This window comes from Pezoporus occidentalis, unplaced genomic scaffold (assembly GCF_034315485.1).
Source record: "Pezoporus occidentalis ecotype Australia unplaced genomic scaffold, CSIRO_AGI_Poc_V1 ctg30, whole genome shotgun sequence".
Lineage (NCBI taxonomy): Eukaryota > Metazoa > Chordata > Aves > Psittaciformes > Psittacidae > Pezoporus > Pezoporus occidentalis.
In genome coordinates this window covers 3325862-3347885 of record NW_026914941.1, presented here as the reverse complement: position 1 = coordinate 3347885, position 22024 = coordinate 3325862, and the positions used below count along the sequence as shown (strand labels likewise).

Here is a 22024-nt window from a genome sequence, read left to right as displayed (position 1 = left end):
GTTTTTGAATGTTAAGACTTGATTATCACCAAAAGGAAGCGATAAGCAGATAAAACAGAACTTGCAGTGTTACCCCAACAACTGTGGTGAAATGCTTTTCGCTTTTCTCTTGTAAATTTCTCTATCATTTTTAATTAGACCTTGAACTAGACAAGGATCTTTTCCACTTTTGTTTATAACTTTACATTAATGACAGAAGTACATGATACAAATTGAGTTAACTATGATAAAAATAAAGCAAGAAAATATCATTTATAAAGCTATAAAGTTCCACATAAACTCTTCCGATCCTACTATGGAAGGTGATATTTCATCTTCAAGAAACGTTAACTGTATCCAACATTGACTGCTTCATGAATAGGATTTTATGGTCAGCTTTATTAGAAGTGTAAATGGGTTGCAGTGAAGGGCTGACTGACTCTGGAGGAAAAAAAATCCTGGAAATCCGTGCAAATAAAATAACCCGTACAAAGAGTAGCTATTCATTTGGTGATCTGTAAAAAGCAAAGTACATCAAAGTGTTTTATTTGTATTAAGATGAAAATTACATGTTCAACAGCAGATGCTTTTAATATAGGCAGAGAAAACCGTCTTTAGGCAGACAGGGAGACCCATGTCAAGCTTGGCAGCCTACAAAGCGCAATGCAGCACCCATAAGTATCAGCAGTTGCAGTGTGAAGGCAGCAGAGCCATGTGCCATTATCTCTCTTGGCTTGACATTTGCGTTTTACCCTCCCAAACGAACTCAGCAGCACCTTGCTTTGTACTGTACCTAAGCAGAGTGGAATTGGTTTACACTCCAAGAAGTTAAAATCCAGAAGCAAAAATTTTCTTTTGGAAAACACATTCAAAGTTTGATACATACATCACATCTGATGGTACATATTTGTGTTTATCAAATTGACATTTCTTGTGAAACATAGATCATGTATATACCTTAGGAGTGTTTAATAGTGCTTGCAGTTATTTTTCAGTAACAGTGTTGGCAGAGTACAGCTTACGGGTCATGGATCAGGGATGTCAGAAGCAGAGTCCGTGCCCTAGGATCAAAGCTGGTCTAATAACATGATATCAGTGTGCAGAAGTTGAAGAGTACCAACAGCATCATGGACCAGATAGCCACAAGATAATTAATTAGGTCTAGATAGCTATCCAGACCTAATTTAGAGGCTATTTGAAGACAGAAGAGGCATGATTAATGCCCATCTTAGTTACCACAGATTTTGCATCCTTATTAAATCTCATTATTAAAGTCAGTCAGGGGACAGGAAAAGGACGACTGCAGAAAACCCAATCAGAGGAAGAAAATGCACATTTCCTTTGTAAAGCACATATTCTCTCCAGCTGTCTTGCCTTCTGTGGTGCTATGGTGTGACAACACAAGACTCCCCATGACTAGAGAAAAAAAGACAAGTGAAGGCTTTGCTTCAAAGGAATATAATTGTACTTGGGAGAAAAACATGCTAGGAGGAGGGTATGAAGATGACTTTATAATATCATTCAGAGGCTAATTTAATCCCTTCAGAATCAGCACACAAATTTTTTTGATCGGAAGGGCAGAGATAGAAGGGTAATTTCTCTCAATATAAAGTTAGTTTTAATGAATGTTCTCCCTCCCCAAGAGGAAAACACGATCTTACCTGAAATTAAGAATTAGACTATTAACAAGAATTAAAAAAAGGGGGGGGAACACAACTAAACCCAATCTATTGTTAACATAATACCACAAATAGTGTTGCAAAGCAGAAGCTAAGCAAAGATTCTTCTAACCTTGAACTTAAAAGTTAATGATAACATAATACTGAAGTGATTCTTAAAATGTAAAAAAGGTACAGCCCCTGCACATTTCACTTGTGTCAGTCTTTCTTCCCATGCTGGGACCAAATGCTCCAGAATTAGTTTTACAACACTAATTCATAAGCCAGACAGTCCAACTGTGATCTCTCTCTTGTGCAGTGATTATTCCAAAAGTCAAAGCAACTCTGCTGTAACATAAGCTGATTTCCACCAAATCCATTCTAAAATTGAAGAAAAACGCTAGTACTGTTGTTTGGGAACTCATCTTATTTGTAAATAAAGCATGGAATAGTAGGAGTTTGTATTGACTCTTACAGGACACTCATAGTAACCAAGCAATGAAAATGAAAACTGAACAGTTTCAGTGCAGTTTACAAGTGCACACTCCTCTTCCCCTCCCGAGCACTGTTTAATATGCGACTGCACTATTATGTTTCTTGTTAGGCAGACAGCTTAAAATTGGAATTGTGGGAGATGTGATTGATGACCAGAGTTCCCACAGCCCTTTCAATGAAACATATTCCATTCCCATTTCAAAATATGTTTATTATGAATTATTGGTTTGTCATTGAACTTGATGAAAGTGAATTTACAAGAGCAACTCAGACCTCTGCAAGGGAAAACACTTTAATCAGGCAACCTTTCTCTTAGTCTTTTCCATGCTTTACAGAAACAGACAACCGAGCTAGAATTTTTCTCTTTGCATATAGAACCAGTTTATTGATTGAGCAATGTTTCTTAGTATGGAAGCCATTTACTCGAAGTCAAAAAATGTTGTGACCTCAACCCCTTACTCTCAGACTAAATCATTAACATCAGTGTGTCCGGCAAAGCTTTATTTGTGAAAAATAACTGAAAACATCTGAATACTGGATAAGAAACATCTTTTCAAGATGTCCTAACAGTGAGAAAATTTTCAAGCAGAATGATCCTTCAAGGATAAGCTGATGGAAGAATTTTGCCTAAACATGCTTCGACTTCCAGAATTTCTGTTGTCTGAACAGCTCTAGTCTGAACTTTACTAATCAAAACCAACACAAGAAAAGAGAAGATGCCCTGGTGAACTACACAATCATCCCACAGCTTGCCACTGCTTAACCAGCTGGCATTCCCTGGAGTGTAAGGACTGCCATCACTCACAATACAGCTGTTACACTGCATGCATTCAGGAAATTGGGACATACTCTAACATGGCTACTGTCACTATCTCTCAGTCACAAAAAGTGGCATTTCATGAACAAAAAAAACGTTATGGAAATGTTTTCCCCTCTCTTCTACAGCACTGGTTATGCAAACAGGATCTCTTTTAAGGCACAACAGCTATCACTGGCCCTCTGCAGAAGCAGCTGACCCTGAGGAACATTTAATGACAAGGTGTTAACATTCAACACACCAGAACCCCTGGAGCCATCATCTTAAAACCCCTCAAACTCCCTGGCATCAGTTGTTAAGTCAGCAGTTCAGCTGACCATAGATCTCATTTAAAGTAGAAAACATTCCTTGCCAGAGTGTGATGAAATGATTGCAAGGCCTTTAGCAAAGGATAAATTAGACTGCAATCAAAAGCATACAGGAATCAGTAAAATGCTCCCTATGGAGGCATTAAAGAAACTTGTAAAGTCTAAGGTCATTACATAGCACCAAAGGTCCATGTCAGCACAAACAGTGATACATTCTCATTTTCTTTACATTTTAATACAGGCTTCCGGAACCTCCCCAGCAACTTTGGACCATTACCAGAAAGAAAAATGAAAAGGACAATTTTGACATGCTCCTCATTTCAATAAAAAAAAAAATAACTGTAGAACTTCAACTGCAATGAAACAACTTATATTTGGAAGATTAAAGCTGGTGTTGCCACTAGTTACCATAGAGAAACAGCAGAAATTGTGATATATTTTAGAGTCTTACAAATATGGAGATATTTTCATTAGTGTCTCAACGCTTTCATTGCACATTGTAGGTCAGAATTTAGATCTCAATGGCAGAGGACAAGACAGCAGGCCAGGGTTACAGTTGTTATTAACTGGACAAGTGAAAAAAATTCTCAGTGCTACAATTAATACATATCATTGGTAACTGCTAAGGTTCTCAATCCAGTCTACATACCTTAATCTAGTGTTGTTAGCACAGTAATACCCAACAGCTTGTTCAAACTGTCTCATTTTTTTCTGTAAGATAGGTCTTCAGGAGTCACTCATTTTCAAAACCAGACTCTTCTCTCACCCTACCAATGAATTCATTCTAAGTTAAGGCAGGCTTCTATTTATTTTTCTCCTTTTAGTATTCTTGCATTTCTATATTATTCATTAACTTATGAAAACTCACATTACATGCCACAAACAGGATCTTATGACATGCTAAGCTTCCAATGAGTAAAAGCAAAAGTGATCTCAACCACTTTGACTGTCCTTTTCATTAACATAAAAAAACCTAATACAACATATAACAGTACTAGGGAGAAAAACGAATATCCACCAGGTATGAAACTAACTTAGTAGAGAACTTCCAAACCCAACCCATTCTTCTCTTCTGGTGATTCCTATATCCAGGGCAATATAAAACCTAAACCAGCATTTCTTCCACCTGAAGAATTCTAGTCTGTCTGCATTTGGCTTTTCCTTACACATAATGAGGAAGCCTTTCCTGGTTTTGTGAGGTATCCTGACAATCCCGAACAGAAACCAATTCTACTTTCCTCAGTTGTCTTCAAAGTCATTCTACTACTAAAATCCTAGACAGGTGGTATCTAAAGAAATATATTACTAAACATAATGAGTTAAATGCAATTAAAATAGAAATACACAAAGCATTCATTATCTTTGATAGGAAATATTCCAGAATACCACTGCTAGAAAGAATGCACCTAGCATACAGGAACAGCAGCAACATCTGAGCTCCCAGCAATAGAGATTTTTTCCTGAAGAGTTAATTTGGATTTTCGTTTCATTAGGATTGCACATTACAGTTCCTACTTAGAGTTGATTTGCTTAAGCATACACCAGAGGATAGCCAAGCCAAAGAACAGTTTTGAGAGAGCTACAAATGGTTCAGTAATAGTTTGAATACTAGCAAAGTGGACATGATGTATAGCAAATAAGGAAACACTTATTCCACAAACAGCATGACTTCAATTTTAAAAACCTTTTCTGATTTGAAAGAACTTACAGCTTTATTCACTGGCAAACAGCTGCTCTCAGTTAGCTTAAAAACTATGTACCATGTCCTCTCCTCCACTAGTACAAAAACATAATCAGACTGAGATATCATACTGCTCCAATCCTAGAGGCCTGGAACATGACTTCTATTTCCCCCTTTGTTTAAAACGAGCTTCATGGTACAAAGCTTTTCCCAGGTGAAGCCACATTCACACTCCGGAAGTCACAACAGAAAAAGAGAAAGAAATTGAAATGATAATCAGAAAGGTACCAGAATTTTCTTATTCATCTAATTTAAAGCATATATATATATATATATATGTTGGTATATTTTGAATAAGTTCTCTGTCCACACTACAGGCAAAGTATGGGATCCAAGATTCTGTTTGGCTCTGCATTATGATGTACCACTGACATGTTTGGTTTCAGCAGTTTTTTCTCCTGGGTTTTTGGCCAGACAGTGCTAGTAATCCGATTTACTCTAGAGAGTAATTTGCAGGCATCTAATCTTATTTATCTCAAAATTGCATGGTGTGCAATTCTATCTTCTACATTGTGTGCCAGTAAATGTACAACTAACATGATATTCCATGCCTGTATAAAGAGCTCAATCTGTTAATACATTGCATGTAAAGCTACCTATTCTTAGAGAATAGAGTTCAAATGACCTTGGCTCCAAGGTCTGTCTTATCATCATTCATCCATTAGAGGACCATGGAAAGTAAACCCAAATCTAAATAGCTAAGAAAGAAAAAAAAAAAAGTAAAATATGATGCTCCAGAGAAACCCATCACATCTTAGATAACTACAGATACACACATTGTTTAGCCCTATGACAGTATTTTGCATTAAATAGCTTCAATTTACTTTCAGAATGCAATACATCTTGGGACACTCACACCCAATTAGATAAGATTGTCTCCTGTTTTAGTCTCCAGATGTGAAGAAGACTGAGCTGATGAGCTTGAAGGCCAAGCAAGAACAGTGTGCATGTTACAGAATGCCTGCTGGACTTAAGTGCTCAACTTGACAAGATCTCATTCAAGTGACATGGAACAGTCCAAATATGTCAAAAGTGAGATTATAGGTCTCCTAGATACCTCAAGCTCAAAGACAAAACTGTATTTGTTGTGTTCTTGTTCTGACTCTAATCAAGGGTAGTGAAGGGTAAAAGCCAACCAGAAACAGGTTGATAAGTTTGGAAAAGAAATACTGTATTTCAGCCCTTCCTCTATGATTCTGAATTTCTCATACCTATAAGTACATACTTAATGTGGCTTCCAACACTAAAGGATTTTTAAGATTGGCTTGATTTTAGTTTCAGGTGTCAGTTTTATCAAACATGTTTTTCCTCCAGATACGTAAGCTACAGTGTGGTCCAGAACATGAGAGGGATTTGATATTCCGAGAATACTATTAATAGAACAAAGAAAACACACTTTGCCATGCTGTTTTTTTCCTCCTCAGCATAGTAGAATAACTATTAAACAGATTTATTGATGGTATGTATGATTATTTCAGTAGAAATGTGAGGGAGCAATGGATCAGCATTCACACCTCATTTCCCACCAGAACCGATAACCTACCACCGTACACTCAGCTAAGGGATAGTACCAGACAAGGTGAAGGAATACATACTCATAGGTAAGAGCATAAATTCGTTTCCCATATGTATAGATGTGTGTGTATTTGCTTTGAATGTACAAAGCAGCATTGCCACATAATTACCATCTGCCACTTCAGAGAGATACAGCTGCTGGGTTTTTTCCTGTTTGTTTTGGTTTTGCAACCTTTCTTCAGGGATTTCATGCAACAAAGTAAATTACATAATGCTAACTATTACAAAGCAGTTTTCCAAGCAACAGTGAGCAACACTTTAAAGACAGTCTCAACCATTCTCAGTAAAACTCAAGTCCTCAAATACACATTGCATCTTTAGTGCTTGCCTGTAAAAGGCACTGATAGTGAGACAGGACTCCTGGAAGACCAAGTAAAGAAATTACACTGCCTGGCAGAGTACACATTCAGAAGCCCATGTACCACTCAGTCCTGACAAAATCCCAAGCACACCAATGGGCAACATGCATCATGTTCACTGAACAGCACTGACATTTTCTATTACTGATAGACATCCTCCAGTGATGAAACTGAAAGCACCATGTAGGGGAAGCCTTGGACCTTAATGCATATAAACAGTTGTTTGACACTGGTATTTATGCGCTGTAACCTGTAAAGATAATTAGAAGAGTTATGAAATGCACTGCCAGCATTGAGAGTATACTCCAGCTGTAGAGGGCTTTTGGATTATAAACCAGGTATTGGTCAATGCTTGACAAGCAAGTTTAATTTATTTTTAATTTAATCATCTCTGTTCAGTCATCACTAGTGGTTGCTCTGTTCTAGCTGTCAAAGCATGCTTGCAGTATGTTCTTAGTATGTCACAGCTATGTATTCACATCCTGCTTTATACTACTTATGCAGCATCACAATTTAGCCACTAATTTGAGGGTTGTCTACTTCATTCTTTTCCTGTTCCTTTCTGACAGTGTTCTTTTCAGACATGGCCCAGGCTGAGAAGCAGCATCAACCCATACTATGAGGTGTTAGCAGACAACAGCCCACCACCCAAGTGTACTAACACAAATACTCCCATAAAGCAATTGTACTTTGTGATCCTTCAAGGACATGACCTTTCTTTGTGCCTTTATGTTAAGCATGGTTAATTCTTAGCAGCTATCTCTAGCCTCAGACCAGCACTCCAGTGGTATTTTTAAGAAAAAAAAAAAAAAAAAAATCAAATCAATGGAGAGGGAATGCTTCAACCCCTCAATGCTCTTTGAACAATGGACACTCAGAACAGCAATGTTGTTTATCAGCACAGTCTGATTAAGACAGTATCTAAAAATCACACTGAATCCAAGGCTCCCTCTTCTGGACTTCCTCTCTTTAAGGAAAATTTGAACTCAAGGTCTTTGCACAAATCAACTTTTCTAACAGGAACCACAACCGGGGAGATAACAAATGTAAACTATGTTTGTAGAGACAGATCAAAAGTAAATTTATCACCGGGGCATCAGCCTAGGCACTCAAAACATAAGAAATCAAAGAACTGGTAATTCCTGCTTCTTTAATATGTAACTGGCATCAGTGAATTGAATTATTTCATTTAGACAACCTTCCAGAAAAGCTATCCCAAATCCAAATAGCAGCTGTCCAAAAAGGGTCCCCAGAGAAACAGAAGGATGGGTTTAGGAAACAAAGCAGCACTGCTGTGAAAGTTCTATCAGTTACAGCATGGAACTGTGCTCTATCTTTAATAAAAATACACACCCACAAGTGAAAAAAATAACTGTGATACTTCAGAATATGTTTTCCATCTTCTGCAGAGACAGTTATTCCAAACAGAGAATAACTGTCTCTGCAGAAGACAGTTATTCTTTATGTCTACAGAGACATGAAGAATAAAATACGCACCTTGCCTGGACAAACTAACCTCACACACACGCTTCCACCCTAATCATGAGAATGGTGAGAACAACAAAGCAATTTAATTTTTGAGTGGTCCCTACTCTATTTCTTTTAACAAAAGTTTTCCTTAGGAAGAATGCAAAATTTCTCCCAAAGGAAAAAATTTAGGCATCTAACACAGTACCAGTTTCATTCTCACCCTCACTCTATACCCTTCAGGTATCCCATTCCATTCATTTCTTTCCTATATAAACATTTATGTAGTGCATCCCTCAGAAGAAATCCCATAGCAATGATGAGCTTGTTATAAGAATAACTTGACACAGATTATTATTCAGCAAGTACACTGCCAGCAAAATAAAACTGTCTCAAAATCAGCACTTGGCAGTGGCTATCAAATTCAGCTTGTTACACAGTGTTACCATCGTTCATAAAAGTGCACTCTAATTCAGGTAAATGAGATAGCAAGAACACAGTGACATTGTTAACTTAATGACCCATAGCCAAATTATTTAAAACTTCAAAGAAATTCAGCTTAATTGTAATGGATATACTACAGAAGAACTTAAAGCAGCTCTGCGTGCCTTGTAGAATAACCTTAATGATCTTTGTCTCCCTTTAACTCTGGTGTTTGTGTGTTTTTAGAATACTGCTTACAAGCAGTGTTTCCACTATGGACGTGAATTCCAGTTTACAGCTAGTGCCATCCTCACAGTAAAATGACATCCATGTTCTCCAAACCAATCACCACACCATATTTTATACTAATAAGGTACAAGAACTTGGCAGCTATTATGAGTAAACTGAGTTCTGATCAGACGTCAATTCTGTCAAGCGAGATTTTGTCTTTGTAAAGAAAGATACATCTACAGATTCTAAGGATACTTCTTAAGTATTTTAAATATAAAGAACACAAAATTCACATTAAATTAATTACTAACATAACTGTATTTTGCCTTGTTCTAGAAAGCAGTTTCAGAAGCAACACAGCGCATTGTGGGCTTCCAACAAGAAAACCCATTAAAAAAATCTCAGCTTTACTGCAATCGGCATGTTTTAAGTTACTCTGGAGATTGGCAGTCAAATCCAACGTACTTATTTTTCTTACCTGAATTATGAGTGCATTGCTTTCATCTCCAGAGTGAGACTTCATGTCCAATACGAATGTTATGAAACAGAAATAGGAAGAGGGTTTTGTTTTTTTCCAAATTATTTGATTACGAGATCGAGAAGGAAAGTTACTTCCCACATAATGCAGAACAACAAGATCTGTTTAAGACTATTGGTACAAGTTACAGTAAAGATGTGGAGCATTCAGCAAAGTCAAGCAAATTATACTGCATTTCCATACTGTTTCCTTACACCATAATGACCAATCAAAAGCACGCTTACAGGCAGTATAAAACACACAGGGAAAAAAAAAACCAACCTTTAATCAGCTTAGGCTGCAGTCTTTTGGTGCTAGACCACAACAGAACTCTTGCGTACAGCAAGTTCATCCAGTAATCAAAGGCACCATTAATTAGCACATATGAGATGGGTTTTAGATGTCCTTAATACCTTTAGAATGACCTTTGTTTCATGCAAGACAATAAAAAGATCCACTACTACTCACAAAATCCTTCTGTTAACATTACTCTCCTTCTTCAACTATACATGTGAAAGAAATTAGCCTAAATGCTTTGTAATTTACCCACCCGCTACATGATGTGGGTGACGATTTCATAAGCCATGCTTGCTGCATTACCTAATCACCTCGTGCTTGGAATCTCAGTGTAGTGTGCCAGGCACGAGGAGTGGGGGAGTTGCAGCTTTAATTCTCAGCACAGGCTTATTATGCAAAGCTGAGTTCTACAGAACTAGATTCAGTAAGATCAATGATAGTCTGTACTTACAATTTCATGAGTTACCACTTTCAGTCCTGTGTCATAGAGTAATTGGTTCATGATAGGTCCTGTTAATAAAAAGACTTCTTCACCGTTCCTATTTGAAAGCTTCTTGAAATGTGTATTTAACTTCTAGTCAGGTCTTATTCCTGAGTTAATTCCAGCACAGCTCAAAAACACAGTACAGCATACCAATTTTTCCCCTCAGCAACATTGCTACAGAGCAGACCAGTGGATTATAAAACAAAAATATTAGCAGTCAAAGGGACTCCCTGGACCAACAGTCCAGAACTGTTACTAAAAGCTGGTGTATTGTTTAGAATTTCCATAAGCTGATCAAACTATGCCTTAAAACTAGTTAGATGTTTTCCCCTCTTATTTCTCTATAAACTCTTATTCCAGAATTGTCTTTAACAATCCTTTTTTTCTTGCACAACAGAGTTTATTTTTATTGCCTCTGAAATAGTCATGTTCCAAAACTATAATTTTAGCACAAGCAACATGTGCAGTGAGAACACAGCAGTCCAAATTTCACCGCAGTCTGTACAACACATCAAGGACTCTGGAGTTGCGCATGGGTCACTGGAGTTCCCATTGCTCAGATATGCCATTTTTACTAACGCTAGCTGAAGTGGAATTAGTTTGGATTTGCTTATTTCTGCTGTTAATTGTCTTTTCTTCAGCAACATAGATAATTAAACTGAGACTTTTAACGTATATGTTTTTATTACAAATACATAACAAATGCTAGGGCAACCAGCATTGTCTGACAACCACTTAAAGACTTCAGTCTCTTGATTCTGTCACATCCTGTCTGGAGAAACACTTAAATTGCAAGTCTGTCCTGTTCAGCAAAATGGGGCTCTGATCTCTGTGCGGCTCCCAAGCCTGCATTTAGCACACACACACACACGAAAGGATCAACATTTCCATGGACCTGATGCATATTTCAGATATAACTACCCAAGTTACATATACAAAATCAAAATGTGTTAAAAAAAAAATCACATAGGCTGAAGTAACAATTGATATAGCTCAGGTATCTTGGTAAACTCATTATTTTCCTTGGCAGAATACATGGCCACATATAGCCGTAATTCCAATATCAGTTACATTACTTGCACAGCCCTGAGGAGTACAACTTGGGGGTGTTGACTGACAAGCAGACCAACATGAGCCAGCAACGTATGCTCACAGCCCAGAAACCAACTGTGTCCTGGGCCACATCTAAAGCAGCGTGATCAGTAGGTTGAGAGAGGTGATTCTTCCCCTCTACTCAGCTCTCATGAGACCCTACCTGGAATACTGTGTCCACCTCTGGGGCCCCCAACATAGGGAGGATATTGACCTGTTGGAGCGAGTCCAGAGGAGGCCATGAAGATGGTTGGAGGGCTGGCGCACCCTTCCTATGAAGACAGGTTGAGGAAATCGGCTTGTTCAGCCTAGACAGAGAAAGGCTCTGGGGAGACCTCGCAAGTCTCCCAGTACCTAAACAGGGCCCATGGGAAAACTAGAGAGGGACTTTTTACAGGGGCACATAGTGACAGGACATGAGGGAATGGCTTTAACCTGACAGACAGGAGATTTAGATTATTTATAAGGAAGAATTACTTCCCTGTGAGGGTGGTGAGACCAAAAATTTAGATGCAACGAATAGAATCTTCCCTTTGCTGTACTTTTGCCTCACTTTATCAGTCTATACTGGTTTTAGCTCCAAGCCCAACACTGTGTTTTTCTTGCTGTTTGCAGATTAATATAAACAAATTTGTGCTGCATTAAGAAAAAAAAAAAAATTCAAGAAACCACATAACAAACCACAAGCATACAACCAAAACTCTACTGGGTTTGTGTTTAGGGTTTTCAGATTTTAACCCCACTATTTTCAATCCTTCCACAGTCAATTCAGCAACATAATGGATAGTTACTGGTATTTTCACCCATATCTTTTCTCTTTCTTAGACCAAATGAATTTTCTAACACACCTGTGTTGCAGGGAAGATACTTTTTCCAGACTTGCTTCTGAAATTTTACAGAGACCAAGTGCTCTCTGTACTGAGAGCCTTACTGTTGGAGGTGGGAAACATGACAACCTAATAATATGCTGGGACTTCAGAGACAAAAGCAAGCTCAAAAAAAAACATGGGAAGCAACTTTGGGATTATTTTCCTTTTACATTTTCAACACAGATGGGAAGGTGCTGTCTTGCTAGATGGCCTTGTTCTCTTTTTAGCTGTTTCAATGTTGTTTAAGGAACAAATACACAAAGAGGGATTTACCTCTGCAGTGCTGTCAGCTTCCCTCTTGCTTCCTTTTAATAGTATTTGTTACTTAGCAAGAAAAAGTCCTACCTCATGCAACTCAGTTTTATATTATTGTAATGAGTTAACTACAAGATTGGTTTTGTTTATGTAACTGCATGTCAATAGATGGACTGGAATCACAAATTCTCCTCTCCATAAGGACATTAGATTAAAATAAACTTGAAAGTACTGCTCCCCAAGAGAAAGCTATTCAATTCTCCCATCCTACAACTACATATCTCAACACTGTTATTCTGAAGTAGAAGAGAAAGCACACAGAGATACTATTCCACTCCTAAAAGCCCCTCTCCAAATCCCACCTATCTACACATAGGTGCAGATGTGTATGTAGTACAGCAACAGCTCAACATGATGTCAAGAAAAGATGTCAAGAGATTACAAGGAAAAAGAAAGAGTTCCCATCAAACCTGCTCCTGGTTTCTTTTCTACAAAGCAGAAGCACACAGAGACCTGCAAAAGAGCTTTTATGCTACAAGCATCAGTCTGGAATGCCAGGAAGCCCACAGTCTGAGTGCAAGGCAGCCATGAGATCTGACAGCGCTACCCATAAAAAGCGGTCAAAATTGTGTCAATGACAGCATACAATTTCACTATGGGAAATCCGATTTTCCACTATCTACTTACATCCAAGTATAAACTTTTTCTATTGTTTATGCACTCTGGGATGATCAGACACAAAGCACTGTCATTTTTTGCAACCTCTCAATCTTACACCCCTTCAACAAACCAATTTTGCCTTCCTGTTCAAATGGATTTGACTTTTACAAGGCTCCTATACCAATCATGTTTCTCTTGTGCATTTGCAGTTTATTTCCTGATATGTATGGGAAAAAAGTTAAGACTTATAAACCAAGGAAGTGAGTAACTGGTCCTAAGAGCTGGGTCTGCTAAGCCACTTCAGTCACCCTTCTGTAGCTATTTTAATTCCAGCTACGTTGTTTCTATAAAGATAAAAAGAACACTGCACGCATTCTTTAATAGGCAGCTGGACTGAGATTTCTACTTTATCTGGGAGAGTACCTGTGCTGCACTGTCATTTTCAATAATTAAAAAAGGAAGAAAATTAATCAGGTTTCTTTGCCTCTGACTTCAGACCAAGTATATACTATCTCTGAATATTTCAATATGAAGATATTTCAGTCCCTGCATCCAATACTAAATATTGAAATATTCCCCAATCCATTAGGTTGATGTCCAATGTCAAGAATCATTCAAAACAATTACTTGAAACAGGGACAGAACCAGAGAAGACTGTGTTAAGGAATTAATAACAAACAGAAGTTAATTGCTTCAGAATTATTAGCATTTATGGTCCAGGCACCTTGTACTGAGTAACTCCTTTTCTTGAGTAGATCCTCCTCCCAAAGTCTTTAGATAAGTATATCAAACTCCAGCAACATTAATTTATAGGAAGTGTTGGCAAATGAAATATTCTTAAAGACAGGAATGTTTCGACAAAAAAAGAAAATTCATTGGTATTGAAGTATTCAGCACCAGAACTGAGGATCTGGGGTATTTAACAGGTAATTTAACATTACTTGTCAGCAACCACAAGTCACAGCTTTCTACAGCTACTCCACAGCAAAAATCACTGCACTTCAGCTTTTGCTATTCTAGATATGGAGAATGTAACAGTGCATCATATATACACTGCGGCAACATTTTAGCAACTAGGGAAATGTTGACAGTTACCATTGTGGAATTGCTGCTATAAGCCTTATGGACTTTTTGGAAACATTTATTTTCATTTCAGTTAACTGGCATTAAGTAAGGCACATGAAAGGCGGTTACAAAAGCATCTCCAAAAATAAACAGGCAGGGTTTTTGAAAGCAGCATTTACACCACAGCTGCTTCTTCAATCTATCAGTTCTAAGTCCCTCAGTGACCAAGCAAAATAAAATCAAGCAGAACTGTTAGGAACTTCAGTAGTGACTTGACCATCTTATCCTCTTCCACTGCATCTGGCATTTCAGTATTCCTACAGCAGAAGGGAGCAAAGGGCACCTTATGACTGAGTAAAACTCAAAGAGCACTAGTGGCAACACATATACATTTGCACTGATTTCTAACATCACACTTCATCTATTCCAGCTTCAAAACTCTCACTTTGAAATACTCCAGGGATTTGTTCTCTTCTTTCCCTGAGCTGGTATGAACTGGTGTTGTTTCTTAGGTCTAAAATGACCTCTCCTGTAAAAGCTTTTAAAATTTCATACTGTATAACCAAATTCACTTCATATCCAGCTACTTATTCTGCCTCATAATTCAGTTGTTAAAGAAGCCAGTTCCCACTCCCATTGAGTATTTTTTATTATTTCCTTTTAAAATTTCCTTTTAAAATTCTAGTATTCCTTTATATGATGCGTCTCGGCAGCCAACATGTTCTGTTCATTTAGACACAAGATACATTTGGGGCAATGCTCCTTTTTAACTGAATGCCTACGCAATCTTTGGGCTGCTTTCATAGTAGGATGCAAACGAAAACATAAAAATATCAGAGTTCAGAGACAGAAATACATATGGATAACTAAACCAGAAAAGGTAAAATGTAATCAATGCTTATTAACTTTCATATAGGATCTAGAGACTTTTACTTTAAAATTGTTTTACACTGACATTATAATTGGCTTCATTAGTCTTGAAAATTGTCGCTGCAAGTCAGACAGGCTGACTGCCTGGCTCCTGCAGTTAGGAAATAACATTAGAAAATGCTAATTGTTAAATGAAATTTCAAGCTAAGATATCCTATATGGAAACACATTGCACTTTAAACACAGAGTTTTAGAGCAGACAAGGAGAACATGGATTTCAAAATACAAACTGAAATCATCACTAAAATGGAAAGTGGGGTGCATTATAACTTTTAAGATTGAAGTTTTTGTGGAAAAGCACATACAATATACCTAGGAAACACTAAAGCTTCTAATGAAGCAATCTGGTGAAGAAGCAACCCCAGCATGCTCTGCTAAACAGTTTATTCTACACTTCTCAGTTTTTCTAATATTTTTAAGAAACACCACTTAATAGGAATTTCAAGGAAAACTCTGATTTCAATTTAAGACGGATATTGTTAAACAGCAGAAACATTTAAAAACTTTCTTTCCATAAATTTTAACATAGTTGCATTCTCAAAGTACTTTATTGGGTAGATTGAGGGAGGAATGGATTATGAAGCCTGACTTTAATAAAATGGTTTTAATGAGGTCCTGCATAAGCAGATATTTAGGTCTTCACAGGTTTCAGCTATTAAATACTTGGGTATTCAAGTTTGCATCTAATTTTCATCTCTTCCCCAGTATTTCTTCATTAAAATATTAGCCAAAATTGAAAATCTATGTGAAAGAAGTCATACTCTACATACATACTTCTACATAATAGTCTCCAAAATGGATTTTCACCCAGTTACTCCACTGAGGCTTCTTTAGAGTGTTGATACAAAATTCTTGTAAAGTAACACACTAACATAGGCACTGCAAAGTTGAGAGCTACCTCCACATGAAATCCAATAAGGCTGTATTTCAAGAAATAAGCTATTTAAAAATCACTTTGAAATCTGTCATTTACTCAATTGCTCAGTGGCATATGATGTAAGAGGAAAAAGAAGAGGAGACAGTCTTCCAATCTCTCACATGGGAGAACACGCATGTTAGCCAAGAGAAACTTCACAGGTCTACAAAGGCAGTTCATAAATCTTAACAGACTTTGAGAGCTCTGCTTCAAGTTCCAGATGTAAACCCCATGACAATCTTGGCTAGAAACTGATACTCTGTCACACTGCCACCATTCAGCTGCCTCCACTTCTAAGATGGCAGTGAAGGAGTGCACCAGTACCTGCACCTGGTGTGGATGAATTATACATACACACACAGATGCAAAGAGCTATTGGGTACTGCTTAGGCTTAAATAGAATCAGGATGCATTTATCTGCTGGCAAAGCTATCAAGCAGCAGCACCTTTGACACTTCTGTGAAATTCAGTGTTCAAAAGATCACAAAGAAATTCACATTTATACATTATGTAGCACACTAATCCAACAAGACACATTTTCTATTTCCCCATGTGCTTTGTAAGAGATAACAATTACAAATGCTATTTTCTCTTGTAAGGCTAATGTACTTTTAAAAATAATGTTTATGTATTACTAAAAGATATGTTTTCCTGCAATTGCTCAGATAGCTCCTGGAGACAAAAAAAAAAATAGCTTTGCTTATTATAAGGTTCCCATTAAAATTAAAATAAAATAAATAACATAAAATCAGCAGCAGACCATTATGCTGTGCAAAGGAACCGTTCCCTTTTTCTTCTGCCTAGCCATAACAAAGTAGTAATAGCTGTACATTGTTGAACCAAAGTTCATCATAGCACCCATTTGTAGCACTGTAGTCTGTCTTTACTTCCCATCGTGGCATAAAACAGATGCCTACAAAAGCATCTTAGGACAAGGCAAAGAATATCATAGTTTTTCTCAGACTGTTTATATTCATAGAGCCCAAGCCAGAAACAGGCTGTGTATGACCTCTCGCTTCATTAACATTTTCAGTCTCTTACTGAACCCATGCAGACATTTCATACTCACAATGTCTGCAGTGAATAGTTCCATAATCTGGAGTCCTCATGTTTATGTGGATTCAGATCATGAACAAACAAAATATCATTAAGCAGTACTCAGTAACAGACCCTTAAAAACACCCACTCTAGAGTTTTTGGAGTTTATTCTCTTGAACGGTACTAATGGTATAAACCACAGGCCTTGAAAGAAGCATCTCAGACCAAAGAAGACTGTACTACGACACAAATACAGTGGTTTAACATTTTCATTTGCATGCGATAAGGACTTTGGCAGTTTGGTAATTTTATTCAAGGGAAGCTTGTTTATCCGCTACTACTCTTCAGATTTCCTTTGAAGTTAAGTTAGTTACCAAAAGAGTTGCTGGATTAGAATAGGCATTCCTTTATATAAATAATCAGAATACAGAAATACAAATGAAGGTAAGCTCTGTTCTAACTGCTCATGGCAATTTAAGTCTATGAAGTCTAAAACACTTAACTAAAGTTTAGCAGTACATCCTCTCACCACGTAACACTGTTCTGTGACAAAATACGTTTTCCTTACAGTACGACTTTTGATAGATATGGCTGGTACATCTAACATTGGCTGACTCAGTGCATGTAAAACCTGACATTTCCCTAATTAATTAGCTGCTGAATGACTTCCTAACTTCTGCATGAATCACAATTAATGAAATTTCAAGCATCAGGGACCTTTTTTGTCAGCACTTGAAGGAAGTACACTTTTGATCTCAAGCATACCCTGATCAACTCTGAAAACTAACCAGACAGTGATCCATATGGTACCCTACAAATTCAGAAGTACTTCCAAACACAGAAGTACCTCAGTACCTAAATTAAGTAAAGAGTCACCCTAGCTGTTGCCTGCACTTCTTGCAAGAGATTTGTGTGAGGTAGTTATAATAGCAAATACCACTGTTTTTGCAAGTCTTCTTCTAACTGATAGAACACTGTTGCATGAACACAGGAAAGAATAAATGAAATGCATATCCTTACAAGATTTTGTATAATTCAGTAAAAGCATCTTGTTTTTTTTTCAGGTATTTCATAAAATATGCTGCAAGAAGTGTTGGGGAAAAGAAGAGGATGAATTCTCATGGGATTAATGTCAGCACACAGGAAGATCTTGCAAGGACTATGTCCTGGGTTTAGCAGTAGCTAAAAATTTCAGAGCCTGGTGAGTAAATTGCTCTTAAGTTTTAAAGTGTTTGACTAGAATAGTGTGATAATTCAAAAACTGGTAGGTTCTACATACTAAACATTATTAACAAACATCACAACCTCTCCTGAAGTATTAATCCACAATCATCTTCACTTTATTTAGTGAAGTCCAGCACTCAAATCCAAGGCAACTGCTATGATGGTAATTTATTATTGCTGACATAACTCAAACAGTACATGGGAAGATGAAGCAATGACAGTATGAGGAAATTAGTTTGAGCTTTCAAGCAGGTAACAGCTGACTACCCCCTACTTGTGCAGAACATCACAAATCTAATATTCTTTCTTACAGATAGTAATAAAGTTTGATGAAACTGCTGCTTAACTTGAAGTATAGCAACAAGTAACCAGAGGGCAGCAAATGTGACTGTGCTGTGCAAGAGCTCATTATTACCATGGGATACTTGTGAGATTCTTTAGGGAAGGCAGTTTTAGAGGAATCACACTCTGTAGTAAAAATAAAATAAAATAAAACAAACCCAAAACTATTCCTTTGACATAGGGAAGCAGCTCAGTCCCTATTGTTGGTTTACACTCCTGACTCCATCCTCAAAAGAAGCTATTGAGGTTAACACTTCATGTAGTCTGATGCCTGCAGCTTCAATGCAAGTGGGCACTTCTCTTGGTAGCCCAAGGCATCCAGCTTAGAATTCAAAGTATTGAGGAAATTAGAAGCTTTTCAGAAGGAAACTATACATATGGTATGATTTAGTACAAATTTGGTCCTGAATAAAAGAAAAACAATTGAAAGATTTGAAATGCTCAAAATACAAATTTAGAACACAAAATATTTAAAAGACTTTATAAACATAGCTGCATTGTTTCCCCTCATGAGAGCATTCAGTGCCCCTCCTGTAGGCACATTATGCACTTCCAAATAGGACTTATCAAATCTACTTGCTAAAAACAAACACCACACAGAAACTGCAGTAACTGAAAAAATACCAAAAAGTTGGCAATCCTCAACCACAGAAGTTGGACAGGTAAGTGAAAACTGCCTTCTTTGCCGGCAAGAAAGTCCATTTAGAGAACATGTCGCTTTACTTCATCTACACATCAACAGGAAACTCATAACCCTGAGCCCAGCTAACAGTTCAACCTGGCAAAGTATTACATTCTACTATTCATATTCATGTCAAATAGGACACTTTTTAAAGAGATCAAAGCTGTATCAGATGGAGAGTTCCGATTAAGAGTACTTGGTTCTGGAATCACAATAAACAAGTTTATTTTGCACTTTATAACATCAAACAACAGACAGAAGCAAACGTATTCAACTTTAAATCATTTTTTAGAGTAGGCAAGCAGCTGGACCCATACAGTCTGCATTGCATTTTTAAACTTTTCTCCATAACATAGATGTTTCAATGGAACAAAACAAGTAAAGCAACATTAAGAATAAAATTGGGTTGATAGATACAGTCAGTACAGTTCAGCCAATAGCTACAATTTCAGTATGCTTTCAGGGGCTATTATCTTCACTTCAGCATTCTGTTTATTGTTTTAGCCCATCTGCAAAGCATGAACACTTGGATGTATACCATCCTCTTCCATCACAGATTTTGTTTGCACTTAAACATTGCCACAGTTCAAAAGATATGGCCCCCTCTACCTACTGTAGATCAAAAAAGTTGTCTTACAGATGGCTCTTCCCTGTAAAGGAAACACAGTAATTATAAATCACTTTTTCTGTTCTGATTATACAGTCTCCTTCCATTTACCAGCCGTGGGTTTTCAACACGGACACTGCCCATCTCCATGGTTATCAGTAGGATTCTTTGTGCTCCTTCGGCTTTGAAAGGCAAACTAGAGAATACTGGCACATTTACCAGGATACAGAGAAATAAATTTTCCATTGTTGCAAATACAGTGCAGTCCTCCTTTGTTTGAAAGCAACTACTGATACTCAGCCTATTTGGTTCCTAGTTCCTGTATCTCTCACAAGAGCGCTGGAGCTCAGTGTGGTACCTACGACAGATAACTTCACCCAGTGCTACTAGTCACATACTTAAAGCGCACATCTGAGATTTTTTGATAGAGCAGCAAGGAACCATGTTTATGTGCACACATTCGATACAAAACTACTTGATCCTCAAAACTCCAAAGATTCAAAGGAGTCTGTATTTGTGCCAGGCTCACCATTCTGTCACAAATCTTCCCAAATCAGACTGCTTATGACAAAAGGAAAATGCTGAGCGGTATTCTGTTTCTTTTCAGTGTAGAAAGCCAAATACCAATGCATTTTCAGCAAATACTTAAATGAGACACCCAGTCCCTAACCTATTTTGGGACCATAAATGGTAGATACCAGACTCGACTGATTTCCCAAGATAATGGGACATACAGATTTCAGTCTACAAAGTAAAAAGCACTGAAACCTTCAGTAGGCAGATATAGTCTCTTTAATTTTTAAGAATAGCAATTTGGGAAAATATCTTAATTTACAAGTGTCAGATACTTACCCAAATCTGCAAAGAAATTGAACATAAGAAAGCTTACAGTTTAGGTCAGGGCAACCTGTACCACCACCAACACAGAAGGCGGCTCACGGGGATTAGTTCTCTCACCTAGTAAGTATTCTTTTACGTCTAAACCTGTTACCACCCCAACTTTCAGAACTGTTTCTCTGAGGATGTTACAGTAAGGTTCAGACATAATAAACCAACTAGCCCATTTACTACGGTTATCTGCCCAGTTTTATGGCTTCTTTCCTGTGTTAAAACCAGAAAGATAACCTAGTTCCTGAATTTACATTGTCCAGAGAGAAAAGAGTGAAGGGAGAAAGCAAATAGGGAGAAAAGGAAGACATTCACACACTTCCCAGTTCAACAGAACACATGGGAGCAAAACTCCTGCCATTGCACCAGCCTTTCCTCAGGCCTTCAACATCTTTGTGGAGATCAGTCCCACAAGAAAGATGAAATCCAAATGATATCCACTGCACTAAAAAGGCTGTTGGTTAGCAAAGAGGCATCCAAACTTTGCGACACCTTGAACCCTAAGCCAACTGATTAATGTTAATTGCCAGCAGCAACAGTGCCCTCCCACAGGAGGGGCTGGGGATCATTAAAAAATGACTGAGGCTTGATAGCAGGTGGTTTTTAAAAAAAAAAAAAAAAAAAAAATCAAGGAGACTTGGTATTTTAGAAAGCACACATTTGGATTGGGGGTGGCTCAGGTTTTGGGTTGTAGTTGCTGTGATGGTGCAGGTTTTAAACAAAAAGAAAAGGAAAAAATGAAACTCCTTCAGAGGTCTTACAGGAACTGATTCTTCTTATTTTATGCATAATTTGGAGATAAAAATGAAAATAAAAGTCAATGCTACAATCTGAACTACAGCTGACAGTCTTCTCTGTAGTGTTCGACTACATAATCGCCTTAGTATTTTTGTTCCTTAAACTGAAGATAATAAAGCCACAGTCCAAGTCCTATTCAGCAATTCCTCTTGCTCTAGCAACCACAATAGTGCTATCATTATTAAAGGCAGAAATCATAATCTGCTTTCCCAGCAACAACTGTGATGACACAGATCAAAGACGAACATTAACTGACAAGGAACTAGAAATAAAAAAAGTTTGCTTTAGATAGAACACAGTAAGCACT

At 37.5% G+C, this 22024-nt stretch overlaps 1 long non-coding RNA gene across 1 annotated transcript in view; it reads right to left on the bottom strand.

Annotated features, from left to right (window-relative positions):
* Positions 1-381: 381 nt before the first annotated feature.
* LOC134168124 (uncharacterized) overlaps positions 382-22024 on the bottom strand; it is a 36436-nt gene continuing 14793 nt past the window's right edge. Inside the window, exons 2-3 of the long non-coding RNA XR_009966438.1 lie at positions 3907-4024; positions 382-494 (exon numbers count right to left, since the gene is read on the bottom strand). This is a non-coding gene — a long non-coding RNA (uncharacterized LOC134168124). The remainder of the gene's footprint in view (positions 495-3906; positions 4025-22024) is intronic.